This window comes from Cyprinus carpio, chromosome B4 (genome assembly GCF_018340385.1).
Source record: "Cyprinus carpio isolate SPL01 chromosome B4, ASM1834038v1, whole genome shotgun sequence".
In the NCBI taxonomy this organism is placed as follows: Eukaryota; Metazoa; Chordata; class Actinopteri; order Cypriniformes; family Cyprinidae; genus Cyprinus; species Cyprinus carpio.
Window position 1 is genome coordinate 13,108,093 of NC_056600.1, and position 23,444 is coordinate 13,131,536.

The following is a 23,444-nucleotide window of genomic DNA, read 5'->3' on the forward strand; positions in this document are numbered from 1 at the left end:
GTGCTGCTCTGAAGGGAACCAGTTAGGTTGAACTTGTGGCTATTGTACATTCAGACTTGTGTTACTGGAGCGCTAAAACTACAATAAAAATGCTTAAATCAGGCAAATGTTTACAGCACCAGTATTAAAACTATAAGCTAATAATTATTTTTTTAATGTTATAGCCAATAATTAATAAATGTCCAACATTAAAATTCTATATTATTCTGTCAAAATACTGAAAATAACACATTAGAAAATTATGTTTCTAATAAAACAAACAAACAAAAATGTTGCTACTGTATTTTTTTACAGTAAAGTTCTAGCAACCACAGCTGCATTTTTAACCATCTTTATTTATTTATAACTTTATTTATTTATTTTCCATTCAGACTCTACAAAATATTTTGATGCAAATTCCACTTTTAAGAAACTAGTCATATTACACACAGTCCTACATGGACAGGTTTTTTTGGAAAAAGGAAAATTTTGGTCACACTTTATTTTAAGGTCCAATTCTCGCAATAGACAAACCATTAAAGGGGTCATTTGACGTTGCTGAAAAGAACATTATTTTGTGTGTTTGGTGTAATGCATTGTGTTTATGTGGTTTAAGGTTCAAAAAACACATTATTCTCCACATACTGTACATTATTGTTGCTCCTCTATGCTCCGCCTTTCTGAAACGCATCGATTTTTACAAAGCTCATCGGTCTGAAAAGTGAGGTGTGCGCTGATTGGCCATCTATCAAGTGCGTTGTGATTGGCTGAATACCTCAAGCGTGTGACAGAAATATTACGCCCTTTACCATACTGTGTTATGCCGTTTCCCGGCGTGACTAGACAAAAACAATAAAACCCATTACTAACGAGGCATTTGTTGCATCCAGTGGGACCTAATTACGGATTATAATGACATATACTGTCTTTTCACTCGTTGCGTTGCATTTCGCGCCAAGTAAACATAAAACCGTTTGTCTGCATTTGTGATCAGAGAAACGACAAACAACAAGCGCTACTCTACAACTAAAAACTTGTGTTTAAATCATTAGTGGCAAACTCGTTAAATATGAAAACATACTTACAGGCAGTGAGTCAGAACAGCCGGAATTATAGGTTCAGGGAACAGTCCTGCATTAAATGTGTTGCACACACACAAATGTTTGGTTTGAACTGTTCTGGAACAGTGTTGTAAATACAACTTAACCACTGATTTTTAGTTGTGCCCTCTTTCGGAAGGCCAAACAAAGTAGTTTTACTTTTACAACGAAACACACAGCGTCTCCACGACATGGCAGCACATATGTTAATAATAGGCATGATAATAAGCAACTAGGTTAATAGTGAGAATTGGTCCCTATACTAAAGTGTTACAAAAATTTGAATATTAAATGTTTTCACTGATTGATTTTAAGAACATGGTTGCATTTCCGGTACAGTATTTGGTTACCACTTGATGCCCCAATGCAAAATCTGGGTTCTAAAGCAAAACCAGATGACAACTACTGGTTTATGGCATCTTCTATGTATTTGTGTGTGTAATTACGTGTGTAGGAGTCTGTTAGTTTGGATGGGCATACGTGACCGCGTGTTTTAGCATTAAGTGTGCGTGTATGTTGGTCTGTAGGTGTGTGGGGGTGTGTGTTTGTGGGTGTATATAATTACGTGTCTTTGTGTCCGTGTGTGCGTGTGGGTGTGCGTCTATAATTGTGTGTGTCCTCCTTATCTGTTCTCCTCTCCTTCAGTTCATTGGCAGACTAGCTGAGCTCAAACTGTTCAGCTGCGACTGGTCCAAGCCCAGTAATTACAGCTTGTCAGAAAGAATTAATTTTCTCATTTCTCATAAAGATGTGTAAAAATTACCATGTTATTATACACCGACACTCTCCAGAGGCACACACCAAATTTAATTTAGAATTCTTCCCGCACATTAAATTAAATCCATAAATAAGAGTTTAGGCATTGGTAGGGAAGCATATGTTCGTTAGGCCGAGCAGGCTGCTCGGGCCTGCGCTAATGTCTATTGTAATGTTTTAATAGCTTGTGCCTTCTAAGCACCAATACATTTATATGATCACAACAGGCGACGTCAAGCGCACGGCCAATTAGGAATGCCGATGCTGCCGCTCCCACCGCTGCTGCTGCTGTTGGCCTCAGGAGGAAAGAGAGGTGAGAAAACTGGAGGAGAAAGAGAAACAGACAGACACAATTGCCTGACCGCTGTCTGGATCTCTAGGTGCGAAGCTGAATTTTCAACAGTCTTCAGTGTCACATGATCCTTCAGAAATCATTCTAATATGCTGATTTGGTGATCAAGAAACATTTATTATTATTATCATCAATGGTGAAAACAGTTGTGCTGCTTAATATTTTTGTGGGAACTGGTTTTTAGGATTCTTCCATGAATAGAAAGTTCAAAAGAAAAACATTTATTTGAAAAAAATAAATAAAAAAAAATTACTGTGCTTCGCATTGTTTAAGGTCATTAAAAGTACTGAGTACTAAAAAAAGTAAGTCAGATGTTGATTGTGTTACCACTGACAGATTCACTGAGTTATTGATTTCTGGTATTTGCACATACTGTAACCCAGCCATTTTCACAATCACCCATATACCACCAAGGAAAGCTGCTCTGGCAAAACAGGTCTGAATCCAGCTTGCAACCCTTCCTGAACTTATTCTCCACATCGTTTCATGACCTCTCTTCAATATACTATGAGTAAAGATGTCTAAAAAACTAAAAATGGGGGGATGGAGGGGGGTGGGGGATTTGTGAGGTAGAGTTATGATATGAAAATTGGGACAAGATTTCTTTGTTCAAAATGCTCTCAAAATCTCCCATTCCTTTCATGTCCATTTGTTGAATATTTGGGAAATTTGATTATGCTTTCAGCTAACAATTATAGTGCAGTTAAAAGACTTTTACTATGTTTAAATCTATTCAAAAGACTTCCGAAAATCACCACAGAAGGGTCAAAATTAGATGTGATTTTAGCAGGTATTCTAAGTCAGACAACAAAAGTAAAACATCTTGATAAAAGTTTGCAGTCATCAATGAACAATGTTTCCTAAGTGAGTCCAGCTCCAGTGCCATTAGGGACTAAGGACAGAGCCATGATTTCTGGATTAGAGCGCATCGTGTCATCGTCTATAGCACGCATCTACAAATGAAACACAACATCAATCAGATGACTATTTATAGTTTGTATAAAAGAGAAATCTAACACTAATAAATGTGTTTGTAACCTGCCTAAAACTCCATGTACTTTACATGGATGCCCACAGAGAGAAATAAAGAGAGACGGGGAGGAGGTGGAGACAGTGAAAGAGACACGCAGGAAGAGAGAGAGGATGGTTGGTTGGAGATGAAGGCACAGGAATAGTGGATCCCGCTGCAAGGGGGCACAGGATGATGGTCTCCCACTGGCACGCCGCATAGACAGTGGGTAGTCGTACGCAGACTCACACACAGTGGGCAGTGCCACAGACAGAAAGACGGAAATAGACCAAACTCACACATACCGCCAACTGAGTCTCATAGGCTTCATGAAATATGACTACAAGCTGCGAGACAGCGGCCTCTCTGACACACTCGAGCCCGTCTGTGATATGGTCCCACACACTCAGACATGTATGGCACACATACATGACAAAGACGCCCACCGACAGCCCCATCCACCCACAAACACAGATGAACAGACAAACAGCCCCTCTCCAGCATCCATCCACGCATGCACGCACACACACATAAACACAAGCAGTCCCCTGATGGCGCTCATAGGTGAGTTGGAGTGTGTAAGTGTGTGAACGCTGGGGATGAGGAACATATGCTGTCTAAAGAGCCAGGAGGCAACGTCTACTACATGATCAAGGCTTTCAGAGTTCATTACTCAAACATAAATAAATGTGTAGTCAGGAAAAAGGGCACCTGCCTTTACCTATCTATCTATCTATCTACAGAAACACAAACAAACAATATCATTAGAAATATATCTATAAAAAGATAAATCACTAGAGAAATATATCTATAGAGAGTGAAATGTCTAGTTTCAAATGAACCAATTTAAATGGAAAACAAATATTGTCAGATTATGTTATCTGTATGAAACAAGGTGCATCACTACTCCGGAGATGATGAGTCAGTGGCTACATTTACATGCACACTTTTTGGTTCAATCGGACTGATTTTTTTTACGATTGATGAATCTGATTGTAGTGTTTACATGAATGCTAAATAAAGTGATCGGGTTGATGTGCGCGTTTATGTCACAGGCTTCAAATCGGAAAATTTTTTTTTTGCCATGCGCACACTGCCCAAATAGTGAAAGTAAAAAGTGAAAGTGACATATAGATAATATCAAGTTTCTCACTGTTTGCACATAATAACCATTCTCCTAGATGGTTTCTTTATTTGTTTTTAACATATTTATCACGCAAAAAAATAAATTTAATTAAATTAAAAATAAAAAAGTGCTGTGCTGGGCTGCTCATATTTATCATGCAAAAAATAAATAAGATAAAATAAAAAATAAAAAAGTGCCTCCCGCACCCAAAATGGGTTGCCTGTGCATGAGTATCCAAAACAAGGCTGTCCTGCTCCACTTCACAGTTGCCGAGTGAAAGGAGAGTATTATAATGACAGGACACGCATTTATACAACACTTTATTCAAAAGAAAGAGCCGCTCATTCCATGCCTCATACATCATACGTTATTTCTGCATCATTGCTCATGCGCAGTTCTTTCAGTTTTGTGGTTCAATCCAATCAAGTGTTTACATGCACGCTCAATTGTTTTAGAAGAGGAATAAACCACCCCCTTCAATCCAGTCGAAATTTCAATCGGATCGAGCTCAATCGGATCGATTAAGGTGTTTATATGAACGTTTTTCAATTGATTGAGCCGTCAATCCGATTACAAACGGATTATTTGGGTGCATGTAAACGTAGCCAGTGTGGCCGACTTCATCTCTTAAACTGAGAACAAAGAAAGCACTAGTTTATCAAATATATTAAATGTTAAATCAGTCTTCTTACTGTTTTTCACTGACACATTACTTCTCCTGGTACGCTGTGACAAGCTTTATGCATGTCCTTGAGTGCTTGTGGCTATGTAGGCAATTAAAGGCTCATTATAATGATTTAAACAGTTTATTAATAAACGTGCAATTATTCGACTAATGCTTCAAATGAACGGCTACTAGTCGACCAGAAAAATCCTTAGTCGAGGGCAGCCCTAGTGATGGCAAAGCTGAACTTTTAGCAACCATCATGCCTTTAGTGTTACTAATATGTTGTGTCACTAATATACATTTCTTATCATCATCAATGTTAAAACCAGTTGTGCTATTTAATATTTTATTTAAAATCTTTTATAATATTATAAGTGGCTTTACTGTGTCTTTTGATCAATACAATCAGCCCTTGCTGAATAATGTATTAATTTCTTTAAAAAAAAAAACAACAAAAACAAAAAAACTTAATGACCCCAAACCTTTGAATGATAGAGTAAATAATAATGATATATACTGAACACACACACACACACACACACACACACACACACACACACACACACACACAGACGTAAATATTAAATATTCAGGAACTCTCACTAAGATTAGTCAGGGGTAACAAATAGTTACTAATGTAATACTTTAATAGTGCAATAGATCAAAGATCTGGGTCTAAAAGGTGAATACAGTACATAACAATGGTGGTTACGGCCATCTGCTATGGGCCCAAATAAATTTGGGGCCCTGTACATCCTTACATCAGCACAAAAAGACAACACCAGACATTACATTATTTCTTTGGCCATAAAAGGAAAGAATGGGCCATGAGGATACTATAATAATGACATATGAAAAATGAAAGCATTGGGAAAGTTTACAAAGGCCTTTTGCAGATGCACCTACTGTATGACGTACCAGTCAGTCAAGGCTCCTTGTGGTGAAAGAGTTTTGTCCTTGTGTCTGCTTCTACCTAAACAAAACGCACATGAAAAGAACAAGTTAGAAACTCCACTCAGGCTCTCCAGCCCTCTCAACTGATGAAGCATTTCACCGCTTGAAGAGATTGTGTGATGGTGAAACAGAAGTATTAAACTTTGTTCTGCCAAACTGAGTGTTCTGCCTTGAAACTATAATTTTGCTTTATTTAAGTTCTCCCCCAATGGAAGAACTTCTGGACCTCAAGATGGACACTGTGTAGACTTTTCTGTTCATAAACAACTTGAAACACTCTTAATCCCCTTCACAGAATTTATCATTGCATCTGTAAACTGTATGGTACTTAAAATGTCACGTCTGGAGTTTATGAGTGTAAGCATGCAGAATGGAGAGGATTCTCTCAGCTTTATCAGAACTCTTGGCAAGCTCTGATTCTCCTCAACAAACCCAGTGCTAAGTCTTATATCATCCTTCTTAGAACTAGATTGGTAAACCATGTCATTTGTGAGTAGTTGTGGGAGATTTAGACCACTGTCCCATTGCTACAGATCAAGCCAGATGAGATTTAAGAGATGCAGTTGTATATGTGTTCGCTGGAACATTGCAGGGATGTGCTGGAAAGACATGGTTGTATAGTCTGAGAGAACATTGGGATCTTTCATTACATGAGCTGAGCCTCATTGTAAGTTTCTAATCTTGCACGCTGCCGTGTATAATCCGCAGAGAAAACTTGGTTCACGAGTTCGTACTAACATATAATATGGTAGGACAATTAGTAGCGTATTTGGCATGCTGTCCGGAGGAAGAGCTCCGAGCTCGGGAAGAGCCCGAACCAAGAGAACCCCCCCATCCCATCCCAAGAATGGGATGAAATTAGATTAAGAGTGAGGTGTTGGGGTGGAGGCGGGATGCAGAAAGACTGTCATGGAAGAGAGGTAAGTTGGCTGTATATATATTTATATATATATATATATATATATATATATATATACACACACACCTGTATATAGATATATATATATATATATATATATATATATATATATATATATATATATTATATATATATATATAATATTGTTATATATATTTATATATATATATATATATATATATATATATATACACACACACCTGTATTGTGCTTGTTAAGGTGATTAGCTGACGAGCTCTAGCTGTGCCAGACTGATTGATTATCTGATCGTGCTCCTCCCGAACCTTGTTAATAAAACATCATATATCATCATCCAAGTTTAGCATGCAGCCTGAAGTCCTCTGCGAAGGGGAAATAGAACATGTTTGACGGCTAAACCATAGATAAACATACATGGAGCTCTTTTAGGTCAGGACCGTAACTGTGATGCTTGCGAATCAGGGCCAGTAGTTCTCCAATCGCTGAGATGTGTCAGACCACCCTGGTGCTATACTTGAGGGGGGAGGGAGGATTGTGGAAATGTCTGCACAACACGTTTAGATGAGGTCGGGCCCACAATAGGACAATAGACAGCGGGATTTGAGATAAATCTCAACACTGTGACTGTGTGTGTGTGTATAATGGGCAGGTGTGACAATAAATGATAATGCATATAAAAATAAACATACAGTAGGTGTACACTGTCTTTCTGTATAAAGATTATTTCCACATTTTAAATAGTAAAAAAAAATATATATATATAATTTAAAATGTGGAAATAATCCTTAATCATTATTTCCAAAAAATATTCAAAAATAATGATTATTTCCATTATTTTATTTCCATTATATATATATATCTTCATATATATATATAAAAATAAAATATATAAATATAATATATATATATATATATATATATATATATATATATATAATAAAAATTCTATTTTGATCATGTGACACTGAAGACTGTAGTAATGGATGCTGACAATTCAGTATTGTATCACAGAAATAAATTATACTTTACAGTACATCCAAATAGAGAACTGTTGTTTTAAATTGTGATAATATTTCACAATATTACTGTTTTTATTGAATTACTGATCAAATAAATGCAGCTTTAATGAGCATAAGAGACTTATTTAAAAACATTAAAAAATCTTACTATCTAATCTTAAATCTTATATACAGAGATGTTAATATTAAATACATAAAATTTAAATTAGCTACAAAACTAACAAAGCCTTTTCATAAACATTATTATTACAGAAGATTTTTAAGATCATGACAAACAAATTCAGTGGAGTGAGTCCAAACTTTCAGCTGGTAGTGTACAACCGTGGGCGGGTACTTTAGACACCAAAACAGTGTGTATTGTGTTTATGATGCCATTTTTCTGTGCTCGGAGCCTACAGGTAGGAGTGTGTGTATGTTTGTTTATCTGTGTGTATATCTTTCCTACAAATGTGTGAGTGTGAGTGTCAGCGCAGTGGCCCTGCTTAAAGCGCGGTCTTATTTACTCCTGTCAGCCCATAAAGCCAGCCTGAGTGCCATGCTGATTGAAATCCCCTTTTGTGTGCTAGTCTTCAGTGATGTGGCTTTTCTCTCGCCCTCATCTCATGATGGAAGCCTGTACTGTTAATCTGAGAGTGGCCCCTGAAAGGACGAAATGAGTTCCTGGGCTGAATGCACTCTTTACCTCCTCTGTCTTGGTCTATTCAGACGTGGGGCGTGAGAGCTGGCGGCTAACACCTCCACAACAATACACGGCAAAGCAATGCAAACCTTCCTTACACAAACTACTCTGTCTCTAGGAGACTTGTTTTTCCCACATTATCTTCTTGCTCACAAAATAGCAGCAACGTCTTCCATTATAGCACCTCAGAATACAGAAGATATGTACTAGGATCAAAATAAGAATGAATAATAGCAACTACAAAGGGGCAGAAAAATTGGATTTGTGTGGTTTATCTGAACATTAAGAGGAAACAATCAGTCACACTTTATTTTAAGGTCCAATTCTCGCCATTAACAAATTATTAAATACGACTTTTGCACCAAAAAACTCCTAATTTGCTGCTTATTAATAGTTAGAAGGTAGTTGTTAAGTTTAGGTATTGGATAGGATTAGGGAGGTAAAAATGATCATGCAGAATATATGCTTATAAGTACTAATAACCAGCCAAAATGTTAATTATAGTCATGCTAATAAGCAACTAGTTAATAGTGAAAATTGGTCCCTATACTAAAGTGTTACCAAACAATTATTAGGCATCCTTCTGAGAAATAAAAAGGTATAGGTAGAAAGATAAGATAAGGTACATGTATCATGGTATTTTCACAGTACTACCACAGTATTTTTTATAAGTGTATACTTGATATAAAGGGTTTGGTCAAGCATCAATAGTGCAAGATATTCAGTAGACATTAGCTGGCATCACATGAATCATATTGAATACTTTACATTTTCTGAAATATTTTTTCATATAGTACCATATGCTTTGCTCTTTAAGTTAGTATACCGTTACTTTGGCACTAAAATGCTTATCTGAATTAAAAAATAATACATAACAAGAAAAACTGTTTTCGGGTCAACAAGCCGCATATGGGCCATGGCCTAGCGTTTAGCACATGTGCTCATCATTTCCTGTCACTGCTAGTGCTACATGTCTGTTGCATGTGTGCTAACTGCTAGGCTTCACTATTAACAACTTAGAATATCCCAAACTTTCTGTATGATAATTTATGTATGATACAATACTAAATGCATATTAGTAAACATCTGGAACAAATGACTAGCAAAATTAGTCTGACTGGAAACCTGGTCAAGCAGCTCAGAAGCCATGTGTATCGATGGACTCCATCAGAGACAGAAAAAGAAGAATATCTCATTGTTGTTGGGGTGGAATTCCCCTCTGAGGGGAGATAAGTCGGGTCCTTTGTTCTCTGGCCTCTGTGACAGAGCGCTTATATAATGCAGTCATAGAAAATGGGGACTATGTCAGACCGTAACGCAAAGTGGGCCTGTGGCCTGTTTATTTGTTGGAATGGAAGGATGGAAAGATGAAGGAGAACTGAGTTGAAGAGAGAGATCATACGACCGTTGTCTTACATAAGGCCCAGAAAGGATGTGTGAAACTGAGCATCATGGCTCATCCACGCAGATAAAGAGATCAGGAAACATGAAAGGACAGGGTCCTAAGCAGTACTAAACAGTTTTTGCTATTTAGTCAAAGTCACCCTTTAAAGATGCTAATTACTTGAAGAACTGTTTGCTGGACTAAATACTGGGCTGTCCTCATTCACACTGACCGCTGGAGGTTAAAGGTTGCTATACTGTGGTGAGGGGTGTTTAAATAGGCATAGTGTTTAAAAAATCTGATCACACATTAGATATACTGCCTGTAAAACTAATATGTCATTCTATTTTGACAATGAATCAATTTTCCATTTTGGGCTAAACTAAAACTGGACAAATAGACCAGTTGTTCTTACTAGAGGTCTTCTCGGGTCCTAAAATCTGTACCTGACCCGAATCAAGACAGACCCCTTGTAATTAGACCCAAGTCCAACCCGACCGCATTTATTTTCGAACCCGATCGGATCAGAACATAAACGGCATTGACATGTGTACAGCCTGCTGCCCCGCAGTCAGTCAGGAAAAATCCTGGTGTCCTGCTGACTGATTTAGCCGCATCCCATTACTTTGATTTATTTAACATTTATTCAATTTATTATTAGGCTACTTTATATTAGTGCTTGCCTGATGGATACAAGTTATCTCTGAGCTTGGCTTTCAATTGTGAACAGTGGATTTGAAAAATAAATGTGATAGTTTGATAAAAAATAAATCAATAGCCTAATAATTCATGAATTCGCTAGTGTTGTCTGTAACCTGATCTCCGGCTTCTGCACACAAAAAAGAAAAGCCTTCGCAGGTCCCATGACTTTTCCAGGTTATTGAATTAAGAATTAAAATATTTTTTTTTTACACAAAATTTATACCTGATTAAATATTTTAGAGCTTAATTTGAAAATATATAAAATAAAATAAAAAAAATAGGCTTCCTCATACATCCAGGTTTTCCAAGACTCTAGTAATCAAGGTTGTTTAAAGAAAAGAAGAAGAGGGGGTATATAGTTGTTCAGAGGTTGGATTGAAATAAGACATATCTTTAGCTTATGTTACACTTGTTTTGTCTTATTTTATTTCAACTTGAGGCTCCCTTGGAAGTTAGCTGAGAAACCCTAGTGGGCCCCGGCCTCCTAGTTAAAAACCACTATAATATTTCATACAATTATATAAATTACTAAATTCAGTAAATTATATAGACTACTAATTATTATCAAAAAACATACAGTAGGTGCTTGAAGTCCATCTTTTGTAACCAGCAGAATGCTTGTTCCGTATTATTGCAGGCAATATTTAAAACTCAGCATGACGAAGAAAACCGTTAATCTACGTCAAACTAGTATACACAAGACCAGTGTTTTCACACAATTAAGTTGTTTCCTGCTATGCAGGTCACATACAGGAAATGAACAGGGAGGGAATCAAAGAGAGATGGAGGAGGAAAATAAGAGATCTCTCTTCTGACTCGGTGTGACTGTGAGGTTAGACTCTGGAGTGAGCAACACAAAGAGATTAACCTATTTACATCTGTTACCTACTCTAATGGCTTTTTTGTACAGCTAATTTCAGCCATCTGCGTTCTCTCTTAAGACTTTGTCACACAAAACTAATAAAAGTCATTTGGTGCACAAAATTAGAGAACACAGAACTGTACAGAGAAGAAGATGGACTCAAAGACACTAGAGTACACACACACACACACACACACACACACACACACACACACACACACAGGCATCATGCAGCTGGACATATGACTGGGCATGCATTTCCTGACATAAATGAATCACAAGCTTACTGACTGACTGACAAACACATATTAAGGTCCTAATGCAGATTCTCAAAGTTCATTTATGGACAGTGATGAACAGTGGAAGAGAAGTATAATCAGCCATGTAATTTTGCTTTTTAAAACCTATAAAACGGAATTATGACTTCCATATTTATTTATTAGAGAATAGGTTAAATTAACTAATCATAATACATCTAATTGTTTAACAAAATTAGATTAAAAAATGTATAAGTCTAACTTCTTAAGACAGAAAATATTACATTTTAGTTGTCAATGTTTGTCATACATTTTAGGTGTCTCAAGTGTCTTATTAGGGAAATTAAATGACTTAATGACCATTAATAAATAAGTATTCCACTAAATAAAAAACAGTCAGGTTTGGTATTAATGATAAGGTACTTGGGACTGATCTATGATACAGAAGGACTGTATAAATATAGTGAGTAGTGATTCTATTTCATATGCATACATCTGCAATTTCAACATATATTCTACAACTTCATTCAACACTGTTTCATCTTTCCAAACACTCACTGTATCTTAATGGAGAATGATATATACACACATTACACACACACACACACACACACACACACACGTTTGTTTCTGTGAATTGTGGGGACTTTCCAGACTTCTATTACTTTTATACTGACCAAATAATATTTTCTATCACCTAACCCAACCCTAAACCTTCCCCTTACAGAAAACCTGTTTGCACTGTTACACTTTCAGATAAACATCATTTACTATTTTAAATCATTTTTTTTCCCTCGTGGGGACCGCAGGCCGGCCCTTCGACTGGCAGCAGGTGAGTGTGTGAACATGTCGGCCAGGGTTCAGGTTGAATAGGGTGGTGTTAGTCAGGATGGAGGGGGAGAGCTGTAATGGGGGCAGAAGAACAGCTGTGAGGTGGGGAGAAGGGGGTGTTGGAAAGCACGTCCAGCCAACCAATGATCTCGCTTTATTAAATTAATAAAGCTCATCTCAGCACGCCTGAACACACCAGCAGAATGACACCAAATCTCACTGTTTTAATCACATTACGTACGGGCCAGCTCATTAGCTGCACAGGCTACTGGGTTCATGCGCAGTGCACAGGATTACAAACACTCTCACACACACACACACACACACACCCACACATCACCAAATGCTAATGGCTACCGTTTGCATGTTACTCCTGCCCTCTACACAGATGTGCTTTTACTGAGCTTCTATCACTTTTTAATAATTAATCGTGTTTTGTGACTTTGAGTGATTTTTCCGGCTCATCCTTGTGTCCCTGATATTTTGAAAAGAGGTACGAACACAGTCTGTATGCGTAAGGTTAGGGTCACACCTGCGTTCAGAAGTCAGCGCAGCCCTGGAGATAAACGCCATTCGATGCGTTTTCCTAGATGGACTTTCCAAAAAATGAGCCTCATCTCCTCTCATTCCTGTACAAAGAGGTCTATCTGAATAAACGCTATACAACCAATCTACCCTGCGGCGTTGAAGCGATGATGTTTGTCCATCAGTATGGTTTTATGCAGTGCCTATGAATAAATATTTTCACTTTGAAAGTCGTTTTCCCAGAATGGGTGTCAAAATGCAACCAGACAATACAATCTAACATGCCAACGGTTTTACATATGATAAAAGAAAAATGAAAATGGGTAAAGATGACCCAACACTAGAACAAATCCTCTTCTGTTTGATCCTTCTGTTTGACCACAACAAATAATGTGACTTCCACTGTATGGGGAAAACCACACTGAAACTAAGCACACTAAAATTACTAAAACTAAAACAGAAATAAAAATTAATTAAAACTACATAAAAATATTTTAAAAGAAGAAGCATGTAAAAAAAATTACTAAAATGTAAACTAAAACTAAAATAAAGCTACATAAAAATATTTTAAAATGAATAAATTATAAAAAAATGTAACAAAACTATATATATGTATGTGTGTGTGTGTGTGTAATATAATATAATATAATATAACATAAAGACCAAGTATGATAATCATAACATTTTAAAAATAACTACTTAACTATTAATATTAAAATAAGACTGCACTAGGGCTGTCAACATTTTTTTTTTTTTGAATTTCGAACATTCGTCGAATTTAAAATAAAAATCTAACACCAAAACGTTGCATTCGAATTTTAGTTGTGCCTCAGGCAGCCTTATCAGTGGCGCACAAAATGTGACTATGATGTAACTGTTTGTTAGCCTGTATAGTTGAACCCAGTGGATGCAGCACTGCTGCGTTATTCATTCAAAATATTGCAAAAAAGAGAACAATCAATGTGGGGAAGACGTTGTTTACGTCAAAACCGAAACCAAGCCATTCACACAGAACGCATATTTATCACATTTTCTAGAGGGACATCTATCAGAATTGCACTTGCGTCTCGTACAAGAAGGCTGCATGACTAGAAATCTATGTAAAATTAAAAGTTCAACTTTTAAAAAACATGTCTCAAGACTTTATAGCGGGTTTCCCCATCCCACTGCATCTCAAGTTTTTAAATGAATGAAGTACTCTTTGTGATTTGTTTTTGGTCCTTTGTATTAAACCATACATGCATGATGCTGTTTTGTTTCTAATTGTTTAAGCAACTTTATTAGGGTTCATAAACATTATTTTAAACATTATGAATTTTTGTGGCCTCAAAAGAGAAACCAAAAGCTTTTTTTCCCCCTAACTGAAATTAAACCTTTTAAATTTTGAATATAATTCGAATATTCATAATATTTAAGTAAAAAATTCTAATTTAGTTTTTCAGCCATTTTGACAGCCCTAAACTGCACTGCACCAACTGTATAGCAACATTTCAATTTTGTTGAGTATTGCAGGGGAAAGCATCAGATAATTAAAAAAAAAAAAAAAAGATAATTATAACATTTTAAAAATAACTATTTTTATTCTATGAGAACAGGGCATCCATACCAGAACTACAGTATAATGGTTTGAAGAATGATATCACTGGAATGACTTTTCAGAATGTGATGAGCTAATAAACAAAAATATTGAAAGCAAAACAGAATCCACCTGAAGTAAAAAAAAAAAAAAAAAAATACAGCATTTATAACTGAAGGCAACATACAATAAACGCAGCATTATCTTTTGTTGGTGTGGACGCTAATATAGTTATCATTACAGTTATTGTTCTTGGTGTGAACAGGCCTTTACTTTGTTCACTTCAATATTCACTGTAATTCATTTTCCAGTTAGTGCTTCATGCTGAGTTCTAAAAGCTGAGATGTTTGGGCTATGTTTAGTGGCCTCAGATCAGAAGCGTAGTGAGTTCATGAGTTAGTAATGAGGAGAATAACACCCTGCTTTTGTCCACTCTTTACAAAGAAGACATTAATGTCACTGAGATAAACTGTGTCAGTGAACCGAGAAGTATCAGACATAAATAGACGATGTGAGAGAGAAAGTGAGGAAGTTAGAACCAGAGAGACAGGATGCTCAGCGCCATGATGGGGATCCATTAAGATCAAACCATCAGAACACACTCAAGGGTCACAGACTTTTGCTATATCATTAACCAAACAACCAAAATTACCCAATCACTGTGTGCATACTGAGAACGCACATACACGCACACACAAGGGCCCTGAACTGTCACTGTGTCGTTTACAGAAACACCATAATTAAACATCTCAAAAACAAAGCACATACACTGTAATTACTCCCTCAACTGCAACACACCAAACCACAGGAGTCAGAGACAACATGCTTTTGTGGAGCACAATAAGTGTGTGAGCGCATGTTGTCATTAATACACACAACTATGCATGTATTTACCTTATTTCTTATTTCTCTCTAAACATACATTTATATACAGTCCCAAACCAATACCTAATCAAAAATGATCTCTGCTTGGTTCCAATGCAAAGCGGGAATGGTTAGCGCTAGCTAGTTAGCTTTAGCAGTTAACCCCTGCATTATTGTGCAAGACCGCATTTGATCCTCAGCTCATGAAGCATGCACTTGCAAGTGTGTCATGAAGAGCCAATCACGTCTTGAAAAATAGAGGAAACTATGGCTACGTTCACACTGCAGGCAAATGTGGCCAAAATCCGATTTTTTTACTTGCACATGACTTTCAATTCTTATTTTTGCCACTTCCATATGTGGTACTAATCCGATAAAGGTCAGATGTTTTGCAATGCAACTTTAACGTCTAGACTGACATAACGTGGTCTAGTTTTGGACTAGTTTCGAGAAGCAATTGGACAGATTTTATTGTGAAAACCCGGAAAACCTGTTTGTATTGTTTTTTTACGCATGCGTGTCAGTTCAGAATCATGATCTGTTCACACTGTAAATCTGATATTGGCCACATTTAAAACAATGTGAACAATTATACAAAAAAAAATCTATAAGAAAAAAATCGGATTTGAGCACTAAGGCTCGCAGTGTGAATGTAGCCATAGTTATCAAGACAGTTGCAAAAGGTAGTCACTGTGATGCGTCAGGACTCATAAGAGTGACAGCTCTATGTACCAGCAAAACATGAGGGCTTGTATCATACATTTATACATTTTTTCTTAATTTTTCATTTTGCCTGTGCATAATTTCGCTGTCTGCAGCATATCGCACAATAAATAAAAGCATACTCGTTTAAATTTACATCGTCTGTGTCTACTTCCGTATGACAGTGCACTGCACAAATGTTGCCAACTCCACAGTTTTCCCACAGAATTGGGCTACTTTTTCACTGTTGCCATGAGTTCTGTTTCAACTCCAATGGTTGAAGCAACCCTACTTATGCGATATTTACTCCCCAAAACACAATTGGGCTAGTTTTGGACTAGTGTTGAGAACCAGTTGGGTGGATTTTGTTGTGAAAACCAGGCAACCCTGTTCATACTGTTATTTTGTACATGCAAGTCAATTCAGAACCATGATCTGTTAACACTGGAAATCTGAACACCAATGTGAAAAGCTATACAGAAAAATCTAATCTGAGTACTAAGGCTCGAAGTGTGACCGTAGCCTATGTTTGACCTTTGATTAGCAAGCTAACAGTTTAGTGCTAAAAGGTTCAGAAAAGCTCTTTTGATTAGTTAAAACAAGATATCACGTTAAAATGCTTGTTTTTGTGAGCAGAAATCAGACTTTTGGAAGAATGATAAATCATATGATTAACATTCAGGTCTGATAAATTAAACTTTTTGCACTGTTTCTCCACCACTGCAAAAGTCGCTGTTTTAGGGCGCCATGTTTGTGTTTGTGTTTGCGTGTTAGAATGTGAGTTTTATCTATTGATTACGGCAGACAGTGAACCCCCACTGGCTGTTAAGTGTGTGTGGATATCCATGTGTGTTGTGTTGCTTGTTTTTGGGCCCCCTTCTGTCTCTTCTCATGAGGGAAAATCTCTAAATATGACAGGACGTGAGGAGACCCGACCATGGCAAAGGACACATACTGTGTGGGGAGGACAGACACGCATGTACATAACAAACAAAAGCACACACACACACAACATCTGTGTCTGTTGGCATCCCTGTCTTATGTCCGTCAGAGTGTGTGTGTGATTCTCAGAGACACATTTGTGTCAGCATGATTTTTTTGTCTGTGGTCTCTCAGGAACACACACTGAACTAACATTATTCTCTAGTTTCTGAGACCTTACACATTTATTCTCAACATAAAATGGCATTCACAACTCATTTTTACTTGTGTAACTCAAGGTATTTCTGAGTAAAACAGGATGTCTACTCAGAAACAGAAAGTGGGACTTAATTTATCTATTGGGAATTATATTGATATTATTCCAGACTAGACAGAGGTTTTTAAGTGGCAAAAAACAAACAAACAAAAATACCCTCAAACCATCAGAAGCGCATGGAAGAAATGTTGTCGTCTCTTTAATGAGGGCTCATATAAAGGACAACTCTTTTCTGCTTTCCATCATTGCTAATGACCACTTCTGTACCCTTATCACCCTTTATGCAATCTCACTTGCTGTTAATTGAATGACAATTAATGGCCTACTTCCCTTATCAGCTTCATGAGGGGGTTCTCATTAACCATGCTAATGAACTGACCAGTTCCTTATCAGCCACAGTTCAGCTAGCAGCTAGCAGCTAATGCTAATTGTTACCAACTCCACTGCATCTGAGGGCTGTGTGACAATTTTGCTTGATTATGAGTTACACAATGCTGAGGTCAACAAAGATCTATGGCACAGTAGTGTTGGAATCAAAGTGTGGAATAATTAAGATTTAAAAAAAAAATGTTTTTCCTGTATTTACTTACATGTATATATTTAATATTTCTATTAGATAGACAGATAGATGATAGATAGATAGAGTTAAAAAAAATATAAAAACCTTAATCTACATTTAATTGCATAGATTAATTCATAATAAATACAATAATACTTATTAATAATAGTTGTAATTTTTAATTTATTGTATAAAATTACTATTAAATTATTATGTATAATAATCAGAATTATTATTTTTCTAAATATTACATTATTATATTACTATTTGTAGCATATATAAAGCATTAATGACCAGTCTGAATCAGCTGAAAACAATGTGCAACCAGCTACAACCTTACTGTACTTTTACCACCAAAAAGTCCATCGGGTTTATCATCTAACACTGACCATATCTCTGAACAGACATTAATCCATTCCACGCAGCTAAGCTCTATACCTTACACCCCCATCCACTCATATATAAACTCTGACCGCAGGCCTTCTGTCACACATGAAAATCAATTAGTTTCCCCTTCATACAAACCAGCTTTACAATCAAACTATTTGTTCAGAGGCCATTTCTAGTCATGCCTGTCGGAGGAACTACAGTATAGTCCACATGTGGATGAAGAAACAATGCTTTTCAAATGGAAGAGAGCTCAGGGGAGAGAACAATTACAATCTCCTCATGATACTAGAAGTAATAACACACATCCTTAAAAAATGCTTATGAACCACATACGCAAATATATACACACAATACACAAAGAACAGCACAGGCACACGTGCACACAGACAAATGTACAAATGTGCCTCTAGTTTCTGAGATCTTGGCGGTATAAACTTGTTTTTATCTGACACAGTTGCTTCCGTTCATCTGTGGTGTGGATGTGTCAATACACAATCGCCTGTGTCTTTTGTTCACAGGAAGACTTCCCCATTTACCAACTATCTCTTTCTTTCTCTATTATTATTACTCCCTCTGTCCCTCACTTCCTCTTTCTAAAGAGTCTCGAAACCTTCTGTACATTTTTCTACTCTCATCAGGCCACTGCATGATTGTGGCAAAGAAAAGTGGATTTATTTCTGTGTATATGAACATACACTAACAATATATAAAACAATACACACACACACACACATACATATATATATATATATATATATATATATATATATATATATATATATATATATATATATATATACATATATATATATTTTAATGCTGTCAAACTAGTAATCACATCCAAAATAAAAGTTTCTCTAAAAACTTTAGGATTGTAAACCGTGAATTCGTAGACCCTGGCACCAGAAACACATGCACACACACACAAATCAATGTAATCCATGTAAACCCATCAGGTGTGGTTAGGGAATGACCAGCAAGTGTTCATGAAGTGAAAAATCCTCTCTAACCCTCTCAACATCTACTTAAAAACAGTCGAGGAAACACAAAAGTCAACATGCAGGGCTGACTCATAAACAATCATCTAATTTAATGCAAATACAGCCATCATTACCTGAATTTTAAGTGAATTCAGTTGTACAATGCATTTATCTCTGCTTTAAACATTCAAACTCTGCAGAGACACAAAGAAGGTGCATAATATACAATACAAAAGGATCATGTTCAGACAGTAAACCCTTTAAACATTCGTACTGCTCAGTTCACACACTAAATATAAAAGCACCAAAACTGTTTTTGTGGATCCAGTGTAAATTCTTCAGCCATGCAAGCCCCTGTGAGACGGAGAGATAGGTCACTGCCCGCCTCATCCTTTCATTCCTCTGTACTGCCTGGTCAATACACCCGCAGAAGAGCGAGTGAGAAGACAAAGAAAACTAAAGGTATTGATTTGATGTCACACTCAGTTAGTAAGGAAAGAGCAGGGAAGTATCTCTCACATCTGTGGGAGGGGGAAAAAAAGAGTGTTTCCTTTATTTTATTTTGTTTACATAATTTTATTTTACATTTAAGAATGGATGAGAAATATTTCCTTTGATCTAAACTAGGCAAAGGAGTAAACTATGACATCGATGAATTTTAAATTGCTGACTGATGATCTAAATGAGTATTAGGGCTAAGAGAATACACTATAATCTATCATTTCATTTTGTCATTCTCTTTTGCACAAATACTCTCTGAATAGTCACACATTTAAAGGACAAAGGCGACAAGAACGGCTTGTGGTAATGAACACAACACTTCTGATAAGAATAGCACCTCCATGCACACACTCTAAAGTCCCCATGAAATCAAACTGAGTTTTGCAGCTTTTAGTCCACTTGTGCATGACTATGCTATCGCTCTCCTAAACACTGACAAAAGTCATTTTAAGCAGATATAGGTATTTTAAATTCTAATTCTGTTTTCTGGGAAAACAAGAGCAAAAATATTGATGACTCATCCTGCACTACACAGATTTTAGTGCAATCAAATGCTCTCTAGAATGAAAATATCCTGCCATCTAAAAAATATAGATGCATAAAATAAATGCTGTGATAAGCTAAAGGCATCTTCATATCAAGGAGAATGTTTGGTGCAAAAATTTGGTATGTTGAACATTTGAAATTGAACGAACAGCTGATAATTTGTCTGTTCAGACCAAAATAAACACTCATATACCAATACAACAAGGTTTTTTTTTTTTTTTTTTTTTTTACAGAGAGCTGTTCTGATCTGTTTTTCATAACACTGTGCTGGTCAACCAATAAGATTCACGCTTTTGGTCACATGCCCAGATTCACTGCTGTTACATAAAACTATGAATTGGTGGTTCTCACAAACAGACTATTTTTTCTAAACAACAGTGAATAGCACAGGAACAACGGTGTTGTTTGGTAAATACCTTTAAAATTGAATAAAATGCTGTTTGAAAATATTTAAACACTTGACTTTTGATACTTTGCATTTATTTCTTCTTTGTGACGAGTGGTTAAAATCACATGAAAATTAATGAATTGGAATCACTGAATCAATGAATTTTCAGACTGAACATTCATGTTGGTTTATATATATATATATATATATATATATATATATATATATATATATATATATATATATATATATATATATATATATATATATTTAAATGTATAAAACCTATTAAAATCTATTTTTTAAAGGGAAAATTCCTTCAATGTATGTCATGCTCAAACTTCCTGTTTCAAAAGGAAATACATCAACATAAAAAAACCTAAATTGCATGCATAATGCCATTTCATAGGGTCTTTACATGGCCTCATTTTTGCTGCTGACCTTTCAAATCCCAGCCAATGATTAATGGACAATTTGCATGATGTATCATTATGTGGGCAGTACTGGGGTGAAAATCAAAACATGATGGAAGAGAGACTGATTGTAGATGCAACAAGTTATATGACACAATGTTAAAGACACTGAGAAGACAACTGAGAAAATGCACATTAATAACATAAAATGGCCTTTGCATGCACTTTTTGTAATGTTAAAAAAGGTGCGGGAAGCCCTGAAACGAGTCCATTACACAGGTTGTTTTGTTGAATGTGACCCATGGCATCATGACAGTTTGCCTTCTCTGGGTTCAATTCATAAAACAATTGAGATGGCAGTTAAAAATGAAGACAAATGGTCCAGCACTCTGATCACACAGGTATGAGTAGTGCTTTATGGATGAGGGGATGGCACCACTGAGTTTGTGTGTGATTGTAAGAGTAACAGATCTAACTGGAGACTGAATCAATCTGCTTCCCTGCCACAGGGACACCTCAGCTTAATTATAACAGACACATGCTCACACAGACAACGAGAGAGAGCGAGAGATGGAAGGATAAGTGGGACTGATATGGAGTGGGGTGACATTACAAAGAAGAACAGATGCTAAACTGCTCTGTGGTCCTTCTACATGGGTCAGAGTCGTGAAATAAGCTATAACGGGTTGAATATGACAACCATTAGGCGGGGTTTCACAGAGCTGTGCTTGAAATAGACTTAGTGTGGAAGGAGTGGCCATTACAGTAAATGAGTCTGACAGATGTACGTTGGTCCGCAACCTGCAATGATCACAGTCAAGTACGTACGTGCTCTCAAATCCATGCACATCTGTCAGTGTATCGATGTGTTCGAGGGGTCCAAGGGCCAAGGGAAGATACTGTTATTTTACAGAAAGGACACGGCATGTCAGAGCGCATTAGGCGAGGGTGGCGTGGGCTAAGCGGCGTCCCTCTGACAGGCAGCACAGGAGACATGGCATAATGAGGCAGGGCAGGGGCGCCTCTCTCCAGCCCGCGCCACTCAATTACCCAGCAGGCTTTTAGTGCCAGCGCGCTCCACTACAGCTAAATTACCCAGGGCCCTGTCTCCACTTAGAGCCCAGCTACTGTTTGAGCGGGTGGCTTTGTGACTGCCCGCACACACACTGGCTACTAAAAGGGTAATAAGGTCATTTGAATGCCGGAGCCATTAGGCTAATGCCACTCAAACACACAAGTGTAAGGACGCAGAGAGCGAGAGCGGGCGAAAAAGGCCACCCTTTTAGATCTAAGCGAGTCTTCTGTCCAGTTTTGTCAAGCGTCGGGATTTCAATGAACTGCGTTTAAATCGCAGGGGTAAATAATCGTGCCGGTTAAGCTGGTGATGGAGCTAGGCTAACAATGCTAGGGCTGCTGCTGACGTCTGTGTGAAGGATTGGCGCAGCTGTGGTTAGCTTGCACATGCATACACAGTCCTGGTATCTGTCCATCACAGGAGGCCCTTAGCGAGACAGCGAGAGACTTTGGCCAGCGCTATTTAATTCTGTTTATCACAGGGTAAACAGATCAGTCACAAGCCAGAATGGCTCACGTGTGAATCGCTAATGCGCACCCATTATAAACATGACCAAAACACACAGAAGCTAATAACTAAAGAGTTGTGCCAACTTTAAAGTAAGTGCAAAAATCTGCGCTATTCACTAAGAACCTGTGATTTTGTTACATCCCCTGCTCCATTTAAACTTGCATATTTATTTATTTATTTATTCTTAATTATTTATTAAAAAATTATGTAAATATTTATTTAAAGAATTTTTTATTGGCCAGTATTCTTACAAATGTTATCTAAAAGTTATTTCTTTTTAGCGCAAAAGCCTATTTCTATGCAAATAAGGATATTCGCTGCTGCCTAACACAATTAAACTTTCACTAATAACGTTTACAGAAAGCTGGTGAAAAAGAATTATTTTAAGTCATTTCATTGTTAATTTTCTATCAATCAGTTATTCATCAAATACAAGGTTATTAAGTTAACTAAAACAAAAAATGAAACTAAAAACCATAAAACTGCTACTTGGAATAAAATAAACAATAACTAAATATATATATATATATATATATATATATATATATATATATATATATATATATATATATATATATATTTTTCAGCTAGTTGCCAAGGCAACATTTCTCATTTCAATTTAGTTTAACTTGATATACTAAA

At 36.7% G+C, this 23,444-nt stretch overlaps 1 protein-coding gene across 4 annotated transcripts in view; it reads right to left on the reverse strand.

Moving 5' to 3' along the window:
• Nucleotides 1–23,444, reverse strand: part of sox5 (SRY-box transcription factor 5) — a 205,180-nt gene that overhangs the window by 115,054 nt on the left and 66,682 nt on the right. For all 4 annotated transcript variants that reach the window (XM_042722035.1, XM_042722033.1, XM_042722034.1 and 1 more), the window contains one exon: nt 5,908–5,962. The gene's annotated coding sequence lies outside the window, so the exon portion shown is untranslated. The remainder of the gene's footprint in view (nt 1–5,907; nt 5,963–23,444) is intronic.